The sequence below is a fragment of the Acyrthosiphon pisum genome, chromosome A1 (assembly GCF_005508785.2).
Source record: "Acyrthosiphon pisum isolate AL4f chromosome A1, pea_aphid_22Mar2018_4r6ur, whole genome shotgun sequence".
In the NCBI taxonomy this organism is placed as follows: domain Eukaryota; kingdom Metazoa; phylum Arthropoda; class Insecta; order Hemiptera; family Aphididae; genus Acyrthosiphon; species Acyrthosiphon pisum.
In genome coordinates, this window is record NC_042494.1 from 161,584,197 (window position 1) to 161,591,455 (window position 7,259).

General features: G+C 26.4%; 1 protein-coding gene across 1 annotated transcript in view; it reads right to left on the reverse strand.

Annotated features, from left to right (window-relative positions):
- Window positions 1–6,749, reverse strand: part of LOC100165800 (hippocampus abundant transcript 1 protein) — a 16,839-nt gene extending 10,090 nt beyond the window's left edge. Inside the window, exon 1 of the mRNA XM_001949522.5 lies at window positions 6,437–6,749. The gene's annotated coding sequence lies outside the window, so the exon portion shown is untranslated. The remainder of the gene's footprint in view (window positions 1–6,436) is intronic.
- Window positions 6,750–7,259: the final 510 nt, after the last annotated feature.

Genomic DNA, 7,259 nt, shown 5'->3' on the forward strand with positions numbered 1-7,259 from the left:
ATTAAAAAATAGTTTAAAAAAAAAATCAATTTTCAAATATAATGATAATTTGATAACATCCTATGATAAAAATAAAATTATTGTTGGTAATTATTGTTATCGGTGTATATTTAATTATATCTATTTAGTTTTATTATTTGTAATTTATAGTCATAGACTTTAGTTTATTGTAAAAAATATAAATGTTGTATCTAGGTATGTAGTTGGTAGTGATTAAATACTTGATGATTAAAATAAATTTAAAATAATCTCGCCCATTTTATATAATTATAAAATATATGTATAATAATCTAATTAAATTCTTATTACATAATAAAATTGGCTTTGAAAATGAGATTTTATATTTTAATGTGCAGTAGGTATTTCTATAAAGATGAGGAGCCTTTGATTTATAAAATTCATCCATAAATACTATAAATGATTAGGTACATTAATATCCTATTATTATTAGTGAAATGTGTTGCCTACAAGACTACAACAGTAATTATCCTAATTTATACAACCATTATATTGATTTACAGTCTTGTGAAGAATACTTTTATTTTGTATTCGGAATAAATATTCGAATAAATGAGAATTAAGGTATTCGAATACTATTAGAATACATTTTTCACAACTAGTTTTTGTCAGTTTTTGAATGGTTGCGGTAATTAACATTTATTAATTAACAATTATACATTTTGACCACATATTATGATACGGAATACTACACAAATTTATAACTATTTTTCTGGATCAGAAAAAAGTATTTTTTTAATGAATAAAAAGTGGAAACAAAATTATTCAGAATACGTATTTGAATACTTCTTAAAAAAAGTATTTAAAATAGTATTCGAATACAAAAAAAGTATTCAAATACTTTTATTCGAATACTTTACAAGACTGTTGATTTATATACCTACTCAATTTAATCAACTGTCAATAACTATTTTACTATGTATACGGATGTTAAAATAATTATTTGAGACAAATATCCACACGAGGATTTTATTATTTTTTTTTTTTTGTCATTTAAATAATACAGCCCTTCGAGCGGCCACTGGTGTATTGCGTATTTATATCAAGTACTTTCGAATAGTTGCTCGTATTGCACTAATGGCTATTGTAATATTATACCCCATTATGAAACCAGGTTTTTAATGAGTATTGACAGTAGCTAGTGGTATCAACATTGATGATATACCTATATTGATAAATTTCTGTTTGTTTAAATATTTATTATTTGTAATTATTAATATATAGTGATGTTTGGTGTGAAATATCAAAATAGAATATTTATTCTATTCTAAAAATGATGAATTAATTAATCGTAGGTATATAAAATACTTAAACCTGCAGTCTACCTATAAAATAATATATTATACCCACGGGTATAGCTCAGCTGCAGCTCATGCCTACATTTTTGAACTTAAATGCATTATTTTTGTAAAGATATTGAACTAAAATATGTTTCTGAAGTTATCAGATATAAATAAGTAGATTATCTAGCTTTAAGAATTATCTTTGTATGCATAGGTGCAATTTAAACTTTTGATTTGGGGGTTGGTGGCTGAATATATTAAAGGTAAGCAGACCCTTACAATATAGCATTTTAAAATTGTATGTCTTAGATTTTTTTTTAGGGTGGGGTATGCTACTATTAATATATAATATTTGTAGATACAAAACGTATAAAATAATTAAAATGTTTATTTAATTTACGTTAATCTGATTTTATAATGGAACTAGATGCAATATATGTATAGAAAACGATCTAGATATGAACTAAAATTTAAATGTTTTGAATAATTTTAATTCATAAGAATTTGAGCATATGTATAGCTATAAATAAATATTGTAATAGGTATATTTATATATACATTTAATGTATGAATAATACAATTAATACTGATCGTTTAATTGCGTTTAATAGAGTATAATATCGCCCGCCGCAGCAAAGAAGGTCGTATCTCTGTTTTCACAAATTTTTTTTTTCAAGTTGTCATAACTGTTTTTGTGTAGTTCCCGCGAAGATGGTAGTAACTGTATTTTATTGTATAAGACTTCTTTGATTATTTTATGTTACTATCAGTTTCGCGGGAACTAAACAAAAACAGTTATGAGAACTTGAAAAAAGGCGGGCAAGTGGATGTCACTCTGCTGTACAGTAGGTTACAAGTGAGTCACTGCAATGTATGGTGTTAAATTTGAATTCAATGATATAATATCATTGTATAAGAAAAACGATTCTGATCGAAAACGGTCAGTCAGCCTATGATATTACTAAGTATATATTTCATCAACAAAACTAACATGGCTTACCAAAATATTTATAAAACTTACTCATACACTTTTCTGATCGGTAAATCTGTTTTAATTTTTAAAATATTGTAACCATATATTTTGTAATGTAAGATATTGCACAGTTACATTATTACTAATTCATTACAGTGTCACAACAAACTATTATACATTCATATACATAACATGTGAGTTAGTGGGTACTATTTGTGCAGTGAAGTTGTTGCGCCGTGTGTAATATATTAATAAGTTGTTAACAATTTCAAAAAAAAGTGGGCAAGCGGGTGTCTCTCTGCTGTGCAGTAACAAGTGGGTCACTGTAATGGATGGTGTTAAATTTGAATTCAATAATAAAATATCATTGTATAAGAAAAACGATTCTGAGTGAAGACGGTCAGACAGCGTGTGATATTACCAAGTATATTTGATGATATTATTGTGAATAAAGTAATTTATACATAACCTATTTACGTGGAATCTTGTTTTAAATTTTCAATCCTTAGCTATAAAAGTTGAACATTTTATACATTTTTAACTACAAAATAATTATTAAATTTTAAATTTGATATATTTTGTCGAAATTCGAACTTTAAATGCTTATAAAAAAAATTGTGCATATGTACTTTCAATGTTTTTCAACTTCAATTGTAACAATATATCAGAAGCCTTGCATTACATTTTCACGCTTTTTTACTCAACAAATAAATTGATATTTATAGAAAAAAAACTATAAAAAAATTGAAAACTGACAATGTCCGTAAACAGCTCAAAAAGAGTCAAAATATTTTCAAAATTTTATGGTGTATAGAAAATGAAAATATGAACATTCAGTGAAATTGCCATGTATCTACAGTTATTCGTTTTTGAATTACAACGAAATAACAAAATCCGCCACGTGAGAAATGGAGTGAATATCCTTATCAATAATCTTGTAAAAATATGAAATTCAACCGCTCATAAAAATTTAATTTGATTTGCTTGAAGACATTTTTTTTTTTGATAAAGATAGATAAACTTTTGAATGATCTCATATTATATTTTTAAATCTTAGATTTAAAAAGAAAAATTTTTATGAATTTCTAACTCAAAATAATCTGCAAATTTTCGTAATTTTTACGTATTTTGTCAATATTTGAATTTTAAATGCTCATAAAAAAAATGTGACTAAGGATTTTTAATTTTTTTCATCTGCCTTTGAAACAATATACTAGGAGCCTTCTATTAATTTTTCAAGCTTTTTTAACTGACAAATAAAATTTTATTGATATTCATAGAAAAAAAACCTAAAAAAAATGGAAATTGAAAAGAACTCAAAATGTTTGGAAAATGTTATGGTGTATAGAAAATGCTAATATAAACATTCGGTCAAAATTTCATGTACCTATACGGTCATTTGTTTAAGAGTCGCACAAAAAACCAAAATGAATTTTCTTGAAAACAAATTTTGCGTAAAAATTCTCGTTTTTTCTTAATTTTTCTTTTGTTTTTCACGGCGCTTTTTAAAACTACAAGGGACTTTTTACTTTTAACCCCCAAAGTACCAACTAGATTCACTTTCCTCTCAGAAAAGATACTGTTGAAGAAAATCTAAACATTTTTACTGTCCTAAAAGGTGATGAGTGATGACAGACACAAAATAAATTAAAAAAAACACACACATCATTTTAAAATCAATACATTCATCGATACACTCAGAATCTAAAAATCAAATGTTTGCCTAGAACACGGGAAAAGGGATCCCACCTGAACCTAACACATTTAATATAATAAAATAGTTTAACTACATAATTAGGTATTACAAACATAGTGTATTACTGCATATTAAACCCATAATAATGACGTAGGTATCTATGCGTATACTCAAGTGTTATGAAATTTGATATTATAAATAAAATGTATTTATATTTAATATAAATACATAATCTATATTTTAAACACATTTGTATTTATTTATTCTTGTATTATTAACAATAGAATGCCTACCATCGTCAGCAAAAACCTGTACACCACCCATTGTTTACCGCTTAAATCACATTAACAATAACATTTTATGTAAAATAGAATACATTTTAGATAATAGGTATTACTATACTACTGTAAATACGTTAAAAAAATTCCTATTTCCAATCTTTGATGTCTTTACAATTGAATATTAATTATAACTTGTCAGAAAAGATACTGTTGAAGAAAATCTAAGCATTTTTACTGTCATAAAAGATGAATAAAAAAACATCATTGTAAAATCAATACATTCATCGTTTCACTGAGAATCTAAAAAAATTATGATAACAGAGATAGGACCTTCTTCGCTGTTGCGGTCGATATTAACTAACTCAGCTGTAAGTATATTGTATCATAATATTATTAATAAAAATAAGTGGTGAATGGTAAGTATTTACAGTTTTAACCGTCAGAAACGTAATTTAAGATTTCGGTATAAAGTGGAAAAAGACTAAATTTGGCAATGTATCCCAAAATATAAATTACATTTAATTAATAATATAGGTACACTATTTAATAACTATTTACATTGATTTTGTACTGATTTTTAGTATAATGTTTGTTGAATAAGAAATTGCAAATTTTTCATAAATATCGAAAGATGGGGCATTTGCCCAAGTTGCCCCCCTCCAACGTGAACAGACCAAGATATTTTTAGAAATTAGAACTCTTTGCTTCGGAATGTGGTTGTGGTATAATTACTATCACTACTTGTCAGTATTAAAAGTGTTTCCAAAACGTGTAATTTTGTAAGTAAGTATGAACGAACGTGTAAAATATAATATAATATTAATTGGTTTGTTTAACGGACTAAATAAACACAGATTTATGGTTATTGAGATTACAAAAACTAGGGGTTTTTATTGTAACAATAGGTAAACAATTGGTTAAAGTTATGTAATATATGCTACTTATATGAATTAATGATAAATATTAACTTTTTTGTTTATAATATATCATCTACTTCATAATGAATAGAATTATAAATATTTAAAAACAAACAATAAATATAAAAAAAATAACATAAAACAGCGGTAGGTACTTACCTCTAACGTATTCAAGTAATTTCAGTTTATAAACTAGTTTTTTAAATATTTATATTAATATTATAAATCTTTAAGGTTAACAAGTTCGAAAACAAACTATGTATCAACTTTCAAGTATAGGTGATAGGTAGGTATAATGATGTATTGACATAAAATAAAACATTTAAGAGAACGTAAAATCATAATTTTGGAAAAAAATATATGTTGATGTATATTTTACAGCAGTGTGGTACAAAAAATATACAGTATTACCAGGTCATTAAATATACAAATACGCTATAATATCCCAAAATTAATAGCTCAAAAAGAAAATACAAGTAAATAGGTAATAAATACATATTATTATGTAAATTTATGACACATTGTTACATATTTACATATGTAGTTCTAGTCAAATAATCTGCAATTATACATTTAACAGTATTTAACTACAGTAATGCCTACAGATACTTAGGTTATTGGCCATGATTATCCATTACAGATTATAAAGTGAAATATATTAAAAGTATTATATAATATATTAAATTAGGTACATTGTGGTATCTACATGTAACTTTATATTATTATGTGTTTAATTGAAATTTGTAAAAAATATGTTTTGTTCGCATAATAATATTTGCTTGCAATATTTATGATTTGATTTTCACTAAATTAAATAATGTACTCTCATTCAATATTCAGAGAGATATTTTTAAAATCCTAATATTATATGCAATGCTGCAGTTGACATTTGATAATATATTATTCACATAAGGTACGTGAAGTACCTACTTAATACCTAAATACACGTTATTGTGACAAGTGATGACGTACCACTGCATATGTTTAGGACTTGTGTATTATAATATACATGGAACTACATAGACCACTCAGCCGAGAATTGTTTTACTGAGTCGTTTTACATCAGTTCCACCGTGGTCACATAAAATATTGATATTATAGTTGCTGTGCAAAATATTAATGAAATTAATAATTATAAATATATTATATCGTTAATACTACAATATAGTAATATATAGTAGCCAGTAGGTAATAATATTATGTAATGATTATCAAAATATAGTTAAATATTATCTAAATTTTACTGTGATTGAATACCCTAAACTTACTCATTTCACATGTAACTGATAAACATGTAGGTAGGCATTGTAACCATTTGTGTTGACACTACGGATTGGTGATTTGTGACTTTTATTAAATAAATTATATTATAGTGCTGTGTTATATGAACATATGTTCATTTCACAGTTTGACTGTACTCGGGATGGGCTATGCGTTGTATTGAAAACAGTATGAACACTACTTAGATAGAAAAAAAGCACGCCGAAATCGCCTCGAATGCCGATAGGTACCTACGCGTATTATAGTAGGTTAAAGGACGTAAGTTGCCGACAAGACGCGTTATACAACACTAGCGTCTGACGTATGCATATCATGGCGAGGAGATCGACGACGACAAAAATACCGGTTTTCGGCGTGTGTTGATCGAGTGAGAGAGTGGGGAATAATAATATATTATAATATAAACACTGTGGTGGCCAAACGCCATGGCAGAATTTTTTTTTAAATTTTATAATTTTTTCCAGTGAATAATTTGTAATACAATCACTTATATAGATATTATATAGGGCTCTACCGTTTAATCATAAATCATAGGTAATAAATAAATAAATAGGAATACTGTATATTAGGTATGTATTTATATAAATATAAAATGCATATTATAATAATATTAATGTTGTTGCGATTTTTCCAACGTAATACTTGTTATCGTATATTAATAAAAATATAATATAATTGTACTACAATAACATGTAATACAGGTTAGTGACGTACTATATAAAATCTCCCCCGGTGGACGGAGTGGCCGAGCGGACTAAGGCATCTGTTGCGCCGCACACCGACGCCGGTTCAAAACCTCGGCTATGGGCG